General features: G+C 46.2%; 1 long non-coding RNA gene across 1 annotated transcript; it reads right to left on the reverse strand.

Annotated features, from left to right (window-relative positions):
- Positions 1–824: 824 nt before the first annotated feature.
- On the reverse strand, positions 825–9274 carry LOC148339238 (uncharacterized). Its single transcript, XR_015842906.1, has 3 exons — positions 9163–9274; positions 1349–1402; positions 825–1206 (listed from the first exon to the last, which is right to left on the reverse strand). It is a non-coding gene; the product is annotated as an uncharacterized LOC148339238 (long non-coding RNA).
- Positions 9275–13447: the final 4173 nt, after the last annotated feature.

The raw sequence follows: 13447 nt of genomic DNA on the forward strand, positions 1-13447 counted from the left end.
ATAAGAGTGACGGCTGAGTAGACTTCGTCTTTGCGAGTGGAGGCTGGCTTGACTGCAGTCCTGGGCACACAAGGCCACCTCAGGTATTCAACCAAAGTACTTTCATTAAAATCTGATGTGGCATTTCAAAATAAAAGGCCAACGAAATCTCAAAATTTGACCATTAGACCCGACCTGGTCAAAAGTTGAGATTTCTTCTGCCTTTTATTTTGAAATGCCACATCAGATTTGAATGAAAGTACTTTGGCTGCATACCTGGGGTGGCCGAGTGTTTCCCGGCAATATTCTGGTTGCAGCATAACGAAAACTTAAATTAATTTTTTAATGATTTTCCCAAATCAGGTCTAAGGTCAAACGTTGAGATTGCTTTGTTCTTTTATTTTGAAATGCCATATCAGATTTTATTGCAAGTACTATATCTGGGGTGGCCTAGTGTTCCTCAGCATCGGTCTGATTGCAGGACAACGAATACTGAATTTTTAACGCTCATCAAGAGTGACGTCGACAACTGCCGGTGACGAAAGCTTGTTTGCTCTTCAAAACCGCATCCACTCGATCTCCGCCTGCCGCCAAGAGAATGAAGGAGCCGCCCATGCGCTTGCGTGCTGAAGCCACACGGGGGCAGCAGAGCATCATGCTAAAACAGCCACACGTCTCACTCCCAATTTGAAATCTGCCATTTTTATTGCCCATATGGATCCATATCCTTATTAGACTTGCTTAAGACTCCCACACAATCAATCCAGCACACGATGGAACAGGACTGTGAAGCTTCCTTTGACATTCAAGCTTTTGATGAGATGAAAAATACAATTAGATGAGACTATTTGCAGTTTGGTGACATTTTCGTCTCACATGTTTTACCAAGTTTAATTAGGAATGTCACAACAGAAAAACACACTTTGCTCTGTTTATCAAAAATGATACAAAAAGTTGGGAATCAAACACCAGCAAAAAATCCCACGTTACCGCTTTTGTGGAGGTTCATCGAAAAAATCCCAACATGAAATGAAAATGTGCAAAACTGAATTTGGATGTGAAGCCAGGAGTTAGTTCGTGGAAAAAGCAACAAACAAAAACAAAAAAGCTAGCAGCCACCAGTGCGGCCAGCTGTAATAAAGAGCGCAGAGAAGCTTGTCCATGTTGATAGCTGCCATGTTGAACCTCTCCGGGATGGGCAAAGTCGGCACTGGCAGCGGCCGCGCTCTGTGAAAAGAGGGAAAAAAAAGAAAAAAAGTGTTTGTGCTCCAAAACTCTGCCGGTGAGACCTGCAGTCATTTCTCAGCTATAATGAAGCCATTTCAGTCGGTCCAATGTGCTCGTGTGATTACGAGAGCGGAGGATTCACCTGAGAGGCGGCTTTGGCTCCAACAAGGAGAACAAACTTCTGATGGCTAGAACACTAATGGTCGGAAAAAAAAACATACCGTAAGCACATTTCAGTCGAGTGTGTACTACTTTACAGGAAAGTACAAACCAGATGTTAGTTAGCATTTTAACTTTCCTCTTGCGGTAAAATAATTCTCACGCAGGGCAAGAGAAAAACTCCCCTGACCGCAACCCTATTGAGAACCCGTCGAGAATCATTCAAATTAAAATACTCAGGTCACCGTGGTGTTTTTTATTCAATAGAATTCCCATGAGTAAGTGTTGGAGAACAAAATATTTTATCGATTGTCAATTGCACCCACTAGTCAGGAAAATAAATAAAATTTATTTGAAACGGTGTACAACAACAAAAAAAAAAATAACGAAAGGGCTTGCTAGCCTAACGCTAACGCTAGCAAGCATCTCTGTTGCGACGCTGTTCAACAGTTTGAAGGGTTGGCTTTCATGTGGTCCACGACAATCAGATTTTGCTGAGCGGCCTCCACAAAAATAAAAAAAAAAAGTTTGGGGAATTTTCTCAACGGCAGCACTGACACCTGATAAAAGAAAGTGCACAAAACGAGTGAGTCAGCAGGGATGGCAAGGTCCACCTCAGCCAGAATACACGAGACAATTCAAATAATACAATGAACACATTTGAGGAAGCACACACACATTATATTGCCTGACAAAAAAAAAAAATCAATGACGCCGGAATCCAAACATGTCTTGATGTCAAAGCTTGAGTGCAAGTTCAAGAAGAAAAGGCGCGAGGGTTCGGAATTCCAGGAGCTTTGCAGCCATGAATAAAACATCACTTCTCCTTGATGTGGCTCGGATTCACCGAGGCGCGCGCTCCCTTCTTTGAGTTGGCTCCGAGACACGGCACCGAGATGAAACCGAGGCCGCGAGGTCTCCGGCGGATGCGTGCGACTCTGACTTGGAGCTGGGATCACGACGCCGGAATAAAGAAATGACGGACGATGGATAGAGTGGCGCTCGTGTTCAACTCCTTTGCATGCTTTGATGGACCAATTATTGGGGTCCCCGCGTGAAATGTAAATGCTGAAAGCACAAGAAATGCAAATATATACATATACATATATATTAGGGCTGTCAAAATTAAAGCATTAACTCAGGTGATTAATCCCCAAAAATTTAACTCAGTTAACTCAGTTTGATTGACTTCAAAAATAATTTGCATACTTTGCAAATATTGCGCCATATTAGCTGTCTTTAGCACGTCTCAGAACAAAACATCGTGTTGAAGTTACCACTGGGCTTTGCGAACCAACACTGCTGGAGTGTGGCGCTTGTGGGCAGTTTTGAAAAATGTTTCGAAAATAAATGTCTGCAAAGATGTCTCCATGTAGATCGTATTCAAGAATCAAAGCAAGCGACTAGAACAGTCTTTGAATTAAATATCCTTCATATTTGGTCATTTCGCATCAATTCCAAGAGATTATTCAAGTAAATATCTGGTATAAGCTTCGTGAAAAATAGTAGTTGAAAAATATGATTAATCACAATTAATCATGGATTTTTGTGTCATTAATTAGTTCAAAAAAAATAATCATTTGACAGCACTAATAAGTATATATAAGTAAGTACACATAGATTGTGTATTTTCCGGACTCTAAGTTACTCCAGAGTACAAGTGGAAGCATTTCCACACCACAGACCTACTTTTGTCCGATTTCTGAACTAAATGCTCACTTGCCTGAGCAAATGTAGCAAAATGGCCGGTCGCCGCGGATGTTGTTGTTGCTCATGGGAGGAAACGGAAATGCAGAGGAAACTACGATGCACCCAAATTAAAAAAAACAATTTGAACGTTCTTCAAATATTCCAAAAATTCGATTATGGTTCAAAAAGGCTTCATCGATACACGCCACGTCTCCTCGACGTTATTGACACGCATTGAGCTCACGCAGAAATACTGCAAAGCAAATACCTCGTCGTAACCTTTCGAGTCCGTAAAAAAAATAAAGAAAGAAAACACTCAAAAGATGAATAAAGACAAACAAAGAGGGTGACAGAGAGCGATGGCTGCCTCGCTGAAGCAACGACGTTTGTCCGCCACGGTGAGAAAGGGGAGGGGAGGACTCCACAATGAGAAGTCGACGGCCGCCAACGCTCGAGGAGGAGACGGATAGAAAACCGTTTGACCGCTCGGTTCTATCGCTGACATTTACAAAGCGCGGCGCTGAGCAGAGAGCCGACGTTTATTGAGCCAAGAACGCTTTGATGTCATTCATCAAAGAGCAACTCGCCGATCGCGCGTGTCGTGGCGGTCGCTCGCAGAATCTGGACGCCGAGGACGAGCTCGCACGGCTCGAAAAGATGCCGCGGAAAAGTTGAACACGATCGACACAAAATACGACGTGCGGCCAATCTCAAGGGGCCTCATCTCATTTTTTGGTGAGCATGATTGTCAAATTCTACGCGTGGGGGCACCGAGTGGAAATAACAAGACCCTTAAAGCGATTTTGCTCGCAGAACCCAACGGGAATCATTGCGGCGGTGGCAAAAAAAAAAAAAAAGGCACAGCAAAAAAGACACGTGACACACGTGAATACGTTCGCAGTCAGCGGTGGTGTGTTGAATTCCGTGGCCTGGGCTGGACGACATTGTCCTGAAAACAGCTGGAAACCAACGTTGCACCAAAAAGAAAAGAAAAAGATGGAAGAAAAGATGGGCTTATTTGCCAATCGAAAGCTTCCGCCAAACGAGGGGGCGGCCGGCGGCGTGTTGGGCTCGGCGCTGAGCGGGCCCATTAAGTCCAGCGCGCGCTTGTTATTTCCTCACCTGGTGGAAGCTCGTCATTATCACCAGCACGGACGGCACACAATGCAACAGTCGCGCGCCGGCACGTCTCCGAGAAGAAATCAATCATTTATATGTGCATACATTTGCCCGGCAGCCGACGCCGACCATTTAGGACCTCGGCGGCAAATACGACCCAAAGACGGGCGATCCGTTTTCAAGCAGAAGCTTCGTCTCCTCGCCGATAATGGAGTCCCTCGCGTGACCTTATCACCGTGTCACACATTCGCCGCAACGAGGAAGCTGATGTTTTCGTAAACAACTAATATCGTGAGTCCCCGCCGCCGCCGCCGCCTAATTAAGGCTGGATTTAGACGTGGCATTTGGGGTAGCGTTGGGTCGTGTCGCGCTTCCTGCTCAATGACCGGCGGCCGACGCCGATGCGAGCGGAGGCGGGCGGGTCCTTCCTTCCTAATTGTTGGCTCGTCTCGAGGATGCGCAGAAAACGGCGTTGACGTTTCCGGAATGCCAAAAGGTTTCTGACGGTCCGATGGATGGCGACCTCGATGCGGCGACGGGTCACAATTTGGATTTGTCGCCACGTCGCGGCCATCTTAACGAGCGAGTCGCCCGCTCGCTGCAAATGCTAACCGTCGCTCAGAAAAGGGAGACACGGATCTCTTCGGAATGGCGATGAAAGGAGACACAAACGAGGCGCGTCAGGAACGTTCCGGCACGGAACGAAGCGAGGCGTGGCTGGCGGCGAGCTAAACGACGGCGACGCACGCTCAGCTCTTTTCGGTCCTTTTGCAGCTGGCTACACGTAAATACTTTGTAGCGCGGATGTTGTGCCAAAACGCAGGTTGGTTAAAAAAAAACGGTCTTATTTGGTGAGTGGTGAGAATTTGATTGGATAAAAACAACCCGCGATCTCGTACCCTCCGGCCTTATACATAAATATTGACGGCCCCCGACCCCGTTGCGGTCGGGTCGGACCGTTCCGAAAGCAACCAAAGAAATTGCTGACAGCGAGTACGCGTCGCTCGCCCAACTGTTGGGCTGGATTCATGTGCACTTTGAAGATTCATCCGCAATTCATTGAAGAAATTGGCGGGTAAGCGCCTTGAATAACGGATGAATGGACGAATTGAATTTGTTTTCCGGTCATTGGAGTTCATCCGTTTGATTGAACTTTGACCCGACCTCGCGAAGTACATTGTAGTTTTGTTCTAGGACTGATTGCATTTTGTGGTCGCCTTGGCGGTCGAGTGGTTAGCATGTTAGCATCAGAGTGCCGAGGTTCTGGCTTCCAATCGCGGCTCGGGCCTCCTTGGGTGCGGCTTTCTGCCCACGTTCCTTAATCATGCACGCTCAATGAATTGAAAACGTTCAACGATCCTGAAATGCGACGCGCGTAAAACTAGATTGGTCAAATGGAAACAATTTTTGCTGAAATGGAAGCGATGCGGCTTTCGGGGGTTGCCTGACGTTGAGCATCTTCACGCACGGTCGCCGTCACTGCTGCAAATCTTTGAGGGTTGGAAACATCCTTCTGCAAGCGCTCAGCCTTCCGGCGTGAGGCTTGAAAGCGTCGGCGAGACACAAGCCGCCGCCCTCTCGTTGCTGCATTCATGCACGACGCCGACGGAGGAAACGACGCCTCGTGTGCCGCCCACGCCACGTTGCGGATGCAAAGCAGCGGCCGTTTGCGTATCGATCCGTGACGGGACGCGGCCGCACGTGACTCGGAATCTCCCGAGGCCCAAAAACGTCTCCATACAAAAAGCTTGTCGGCGCTCCGCATCCCCAACGTGAGCCGACAAAGCCGCCGCTCGGCCTGCCGCAATAAAAGTCGCTCGCCTTTCGCAAGCTCGAAAGAAGGATGAGCGAGAGGGAGGAGGTCATAATATTCGCCGCCATCTTTCCTCCCCGGAGGGATCGCGGCAAATAAATGATGGGCCGACCCTTTGCAATACAACACACATGATGGAATGTCGCGTCGGGCCGAGCCGAGGAGGGAGATTTGGTGGCTTCATGGATTAGCGCCGTAGAATGGGCCGTCTTATTTTTTGAGTGGTCGGGGAAGAAAAAAAAAAAAAGAGGGCCCGTTTTTTCCACAACGAATGACCCTCACGGCACGCTCGCCACCCACGCCACACGGCCGACGGAATGGATGCCGCCCACGGAGGTTCTGACGCCACAAAATTTACCGAGCTTCCTTCTCGGCTGGAGATGAACCGATCTCAAAGTGAACAAAAAAAAAAAGGCCCAAGTGTACTTAGGTAGCAATTGTCTTTTTCTTTTTTCTTCATCTTGCAAACGAGTGAAGAAAATGTCGATAAGCTTCCTTTTGGCTGTTGATTCAAACTTTTCTTTCACTGTAACGATGCGGTGGGAGTCGCCCCTGAAACGAAGCGAGCTTCAAGCGACGGCAAAAAAGCAGCAAAATGGAAATCCATTTATGACGCGCGGCCTGCAGACAGGGGAGGCGCTTGCGCGACTTCACTTTCAAGGATTCTCCACAGACGGAGCTGCGACGGAGCTGCTCCACTTCGGCGTCTTCTTCGCCGCCGCCGCCGCCGCCCCCGCCCTCATCCGCAAGCCGCACTTCCTCGTCTTTCCACGACGCCTTCAACTATTTTTTAAGATCAGATGAAACTTTAATGATCTCTGTCGGGGAAAATGGGTCATTGTGCTGACACGAGGATGAGTGTTTTAAAACAATCTGACAAATCGAGAGCAGACTTTGGCATTCACTTGTTGCTTGAAAAAAGAAAAAAGATATTTTAATAAAACCACCATTTCCAAAATGGGTTCGGCCACCAACTCACGCCCCGGTTCCTGAATCGGCCACGCCCCCAAAAGGTACACCAATCTTTCAGAACATAGAGTGATTATAAAACTGTCTGCTCGCCTGTCACTCTTTTCCCATTTTTTCGTTTGTTTGTGCAACACGGTGCCATTTTTCGATCGCACAAGCTCGTCGTTGGCGCTTTGCAACGAAACTTGACCTTCATTTCACGTATCGTTAGGCTCAAACTTTATCTCTGACGTGTCGGCTTCCTGACAGGCGAGAAGTTCTAGGTAGCGATTTCTTCATGCGGCCACTGATACATGTAATTAAGACGGAGAAGGCGTGAGGTGGAATGGCGAGGGTGACGACACGCCGCCGTTTGCCGATCAGCCGCCTGTCAACGCAACAGCGAGCAAAACCGAGCGATGACGCACGTGCCGCGCCGTGCGGCCGACAAACAGCGAACGGGCAAGACAGATAAACAGACAAGACACGAGGCCAAAATCCACCCGGGAAGAAAACCAAACACTTGCACTTGAACGTCAGTTGGGGCAAAAAATAAGTCGAAAGCGGAGCGCCCACAATTCGGGTCAATTTGACCCGACATTTTGGGTTGTCATTAAACATCTAAATGGTCACCTAACGTTCAAGGTCGAATGCGCAACCCAATATGCTGCCTAGGAATAACCCAGGCATTGGCTCCGTGCCGATTGGACCCAGCGCCGGTTTTGTCATATCAGCCAATTTGGGTTACTTTTGATTATTTTTTTTTTCACCTCAATTTGAGAACCGATGGTTTGACCCATTAAAACAAAATGAAAAACAAACATTTTTGTTGAGTTTTGCCAAAAGTCACCATAAAATAGTCAAAAGGATCAAATTTGACTTAAACCCGAACGCCGATAAACTGAAAAGATGAAGTTGGAAATGTTTGCCGAGTTTTCTTGGCATTTGCATTCACGGCAAATAAAGAAAGCAATTTGGTCACAAATAACGTGCGCGGGTTCACCGATGCCATGGTGATAATACAAGAAGGCTTCTGTTCCGTTACTTGTTGCCATGGTTACCTGCAGTTTAACACACCTTTGCCGGAGACACTTAATAAGCATTTGAAATCATCAGGCGAGGTGACACTCGGAGGAGGTGCAACACTAAAAGGAAGTGTAACGTTGTCGTCTGAGCACTTAGGAGCACTCGTGCGTCACCGTATCGCGGCGAAAATGTGCTGACATATAATTACTCCCATTTGACGTCGAAAGCGAATTCCGCAGAGACGTTTTTGTGTCAACTGGCCTCGTTGACATTTTTGAGAAAGGCATTATTAGACTTTGGGAATTTTCATTTCATTTCATTTCGGTTTGAGTTGAGTTTTTTTGTGTTGTTTTTTTAAATCTACTTAGTTTTGATTAGTTTCCAGGGTGGCGTTGTTAGTTTCAACGACTTTGAGTCCAAAGAAATGAATTTTTTTTTCCCTCCATTGTGTTGAAAACAACAAAAGTTATTTATGGACGTCAGCAAATTCTTTTTTTTTGCTTTTACTTCAATGAACAAGTTGAATCAGTACTTCGACTCTTAACCATCAAAATGTGTTTGCCCACTTTTGCCATGCGCATGAAATCAATGACTTTTAATTTGCTACTTGAATATCATTCCAATCAACTCGTTGGACACGCGCGTCATCCGATGGCGCGCACCCTTTGCCCAAATCCAATTTATTTGTGGCACTTGCACGAGTTGGGTCAAGTCGGAAGATTTTTGACATCGCGAGATGGAATACAAAAAAAAACACAAACACAAAGAATGACATGGCTTCTACACGAGCGTTTAACTTGCGTTGGGTCGAAGGAGCGATCGCAGCCGTCGCCGTCGCCGTCGCCGTCCATTTCTCCCATCCGACGAGCACGAAAGCTTTTTTCCTTTTTTTTTTTAAGGCGACGTGGCTGAGCCTGATTACGGAACTGGCAAGGTGTCCTGATTAAATTTGCATCCATCAGCAGCGCCACGCCCCGAGCATGTTTCAGAAGCATCGGATCATGACGCAAATCAAGGTAAAACTCAGCTCCGGCACTCGAGCCGCAGAGACGAGCGGGCACTTGACCCTTTTTGCCAGTCGGCCCCCCCACGCCCTCCGGCCGCGATTCGAGGTAGCCTTGTGGCCTCGACTTATCTGAGCTAACGGCAGCCATTTATTGAAACACGGTTAGCTGGCTAATTTACGATTCAAGAGGCCTTACCTTACTTATTGTGATCTTCTTTGTCTCCTTCTTCTTCTTGACAAACGTCTTTTCTGTTGATCAAGTCGCCGTGCTGCCAACTTGATTCAACTTCTGTCGCACAAAGAACAACGCAACATTTCACTCACCCCGTAGCGAGCCAATCACCTTCGCGTGCACTTCAGGGACCGCACGGAAAACAGAAACTCAAAGAATATGAGTCGGTCGTGGCGATACAGACGCGTTCGGGGGCAATTTTTGTTGTTTCGCAAATCGGTTCACGACACGCCCGAGGGCCGATTCGGGAGTCGGACTAAAATCCACCTCTGGCCGTGATAAATTGAAGCCCTTTTGAAAATTTGTCACATCCTGCCCCCAAAATGGCCGCCCGACCGTTCCACCTCGGGACCGACGGCTCGGCACGGCCCATTCGAAACATTTCGACTCAAATTTAGTTTGAAAATTCTGCGACGCTTTCAACGTACCACTAGAGGGAGCCCACGTAGCAGACGGAATATGTTGACGCGCATCCTCATTGAGCTGCTCTCGGCTCTCCGATTGCGCCAAATGACTTCTTTTGTCTACAAGGCAATTTATTTAGGCGATAAAAAGATCCACGCCGCCCTCTGAGCCGTTTGCTTTTGTTTTGATTCGCTCTCTTCCTCGCATGCGGCTTGTAAATTAGCCTGACCTCGATTAGTTCCAATCTCCGGCTGATGAAAAGTGTGTGGAAGGCAAATGAGAAAAGTAGATGTTTGGTGATTTGAATTTTTTTTTTTAATTGCAGCGGCTGCAGGTGGAGGGAGCCGGCGTCACCTGCAGCAGGCAGCCGTTTCCGCTCCTTCGCCATCATGATGTGGATTTCTCGGTTCTCGCCACTCGTGTGTGACATGAAGCAGCCGCTGGAACGCGCCAAGCAAGGAGATGCGTGAGACTTTGATCAACGGCGGCCACGAGCGGCAGCTGTCCGTCGCACGCTGTGTCACAACATCGCCACGCCGTTTGGCGGTGAACGGGCCACGTTTGTCGCTCGTGGATCCATTTTTCATGGTTCCAACAAGTTTTTACACCGACCACAACTTGGGTCAACTTTCTGGGTCATTTCCACAAAAATGGCGTCATCTCGTACATCACAACTTCAAAAATCGCAAGAAAAATTATTTTGATCCTCGTAGTAGAACGGGTCAATTTTTGACCCAAATTGGGTTCTTTTTAAACCCACTGTTCTTTTAGAACATGATTAATCTATTCCCAACACAATAGTTTTTTTTTTTGCATTGAATGGACCTCTTTGAAGGACTTTCAATAAGAAGAGTTTCGAGGTGCACCAATTTCTCGTTTGATCTATTTTGATAATGGACTCATCATTTCGACAACTTGCTTCACTTGAAATTGTCTGACTGAAAAAAAAGACATTTGCTTTTACTTTGGAAAACCATTTTCTGACGCAAGTTACGGACCAATCAGGAAGTGAATTATCATCGCTTGATGGTTAGGAATTGAAATAACGTCTTGTTTTGGTGGCGAAAGGGATGGAAATAAAAAAAAGAAATACATTTTTCAATTTTTTAATGCCGCTTCTTTGATGAATCTTCAAAAAAAATAAAAAATAAATAGACATCGCCGAGTATCACTAGAAGGAGCTCACGTTCCACGCTAGCTTTTGTCAGGTTTCACTTGAAAGTGCAAACTTTCGCACCTTGCACCTTCTCACGTCGCCCGACGCCAGGTTGCCATCTGCGCGACCAATTGATCAAAAGGCATCGGAATGCGCGGCGGCGCCATTGAAACGAGCGAGCGAGCGGCGGCGGCGACAGATTTTTTTTTTTTTTTTTTCCCAGCCCTCGGCTTCCCTGGCGCGCCCCTCCTCGCTTGTCACTGTTGCCTTTGATTGCATCTGAGCGCCGACGTGGCTCGTGCCATCCCGGGAAGCGGATCACGCAACAGCAAATACGTTTATCCATCCCATCAGCCAATGAGAGAAGGCCTGTGGGAGAAGTTCAGCACGCTCAGCGCGACTCAAGCTTGACTCTTCATCCTCGACATTGGGAGAGAAGGCGCATTAAGGAAAGTTCCTGCCCGTCTTCATTCTGTGTTCTTGTCATGGACAGTTGACGAAAACGTGAACAAGACAGAATCAAGTCAAATTTGGGAAACCATTCCCGTGAAATGTTTAAAATTGTTCGGCTGAAGGCTTATTAAGGAAAGTCTCTGTCAAGCAAATGCGTTGTCCTGAGAGAGCAACGTCGTTCTCGAGAGTTGCCTACTTTTTAAACTGCTGTAAAAATTTCAACATATCATTCCAATTTTTTTAGGATAAAATTGAAAAGGCATATTAAGGAAAGTTTCTGATGAGCGAACGCATTGTTTGCAGTTTTCAGAGAAGCCAAATTTTTCAGCTGCGGTGCTCAATTCCCATCCCATCCCAGTGCCTCAAATGACATCATAAATTCAAAAGGCATATCAAGGAAAGCTTTGGTGGAGCAAATGCATTGTACCATGTGAACATTTAACAAAAGTTTTCCTTGAGTCCTACTTTGAATACCACTTTGGTCAAAAAACATCTTTCCAATTTTTCTGCAGATTAAAAAAAAAAAAGCGTACTTATGAAAGATGATGATATGATTAACTTTGTGAAATCCGTCCTTGTGTGCTTCTGTGAAAAATCATGGGACTAACGCATGCAAATTGCTTCTTGTCAAGCCTTGCCAGTAAAAGCGGCATGTTGCTGTCAGAAGAAAAGGCAGAGACGAGGCGTATCAAAGAAAGTCAAAGTACACGTAGTTTTAGTTTGTGGCTGACATTCAACGTGCGGTCCTCAAACCTCATTTGTAAACACGCACGCGGCGGCATTTTTAAAAAGATTTTATTGAGCGGCTTTGAAGACAAATGCTGTGACGTACGACGCACGCCATCAAGCAAAACAAAGAAGATTGATGCCGCCGCTCCCAAAATAGTTCACAAATGAAGGCATATTAAGGAACATGTCTGTTTAGAAAATACGTGATGAATAGAGCAGCGAACTTTGCATTTTTAGTCCTATTGCTTGGTCAATTCAAATGTACGTTCTCAATTATTGGAGAAATTAAAAAAAGGCATATTAAGGAAAGTGTCGGTCTCGCAAACGTACTAAGAACATAACCGGCGCATTGTTTCTGTAATCGTTGACTTTTTAAACTGTGGCCAATTCAAATGTGGACATTTTTATCAAATAAACGAAAGCAGGCGTATTAAGGAAAGTTTCTGTCTAGCAAATGAACGAAACATTGTGAGTGAAGCCAACAGCATAGTTTTCCTAACAATCGTCTTGTTGAGTCCAACACATTTTTATCAAATAAATGAAAAGAGGTGTATTAAGGAAAAGATTCTGTCCAGGAAACGCATCGCATTAAGAAAGCAGCAAGCAGCGCCGTTTTCCTTACGGCCGACTTTTTAATGACAAAAAAACATTGTTCAGAATTTTGGGAAAAAATTTAAGAGGGCATATAAAGGACTTCATTTATTACTTTTTTTCTTAAAGTTGACTTTTGAAGTCCCCAAATGCCTATTCTCAATGCTTGGCAAGAGAAGGCATATGAAGGAAATCATTATCCAACATTTGCAACAATTTAATCATTTGCGATTCAAGTGAATGTTTTGCTCTTCAAATCGTACGATAGGTTTATTCTTACGAGGCAAGATTTGCTTGCGCTTCGCATGATCCAATCAGCAGCCGGCAAAACCAAAGAGGAACGCCCGAAGACAGCGCGCCGGCTCACCTTCGAAGCAATGAACACATCTTCACCCACTTGGCCAAACAAATACGGTGTGTTTGCAAGAACACATTCAGCCCTCACCCCTTAGGTTGGAAACAGCCATGTGATAAAAACAAGCGCGTATGGAAACGCTAGTTTAGGACATCAGAAAATGTGTTCTCCCCGTCTTCCTGGCGAGAAGGAAGACGGGGAGAACGCCTTCTCTCCTTTCCTTTTTTGTCGGCGCGATGATTTGGACATTTTCGCGCTCCAAAAACACTTGACGTGAGCGGGAGCCGAGTCCATTTCCAGGTAAACGCCATTGAGACCCTTTCGAAGGTGAAAACGTGAAAACAGCCGCAAACGGTTGTCGTTCTTCTTCTTCAGTTTCCATCCCAAAGAAGCTTGGCGCTTTTGCCACGCCCATCCATACGCCAAGCAGGAAAAAGTCAACAAGTTGTTTGGCACAGGAATGAGTGACGCAATCATCGCCATGACGACAAAGGCTAATTCTACACAGAACCCAGAACCTCCGAGTCGCTCGCCTCAAATTGCTCAGAAAGTTTTCATGG

The sequence above is a fragment of the Idiotropiscis lumnitzeri genome, chromosome 4 (assembly GCF_059441095.1).
Source record: "Idiotropiscis lumnitzeri isolate Australia: NSW breed Sydney's pygmy pipehorse chromosome 4, RoL_Ilum_1.0, whole genome shotgun sequence".
Taxonomy (NCBI): Eukaryota; Metazoa; Chordata; class Actinopteri; order Syngnathiformes; family Syngnathidae; genus Idiotropiscis; species Idiotropiscis lumnitzeri.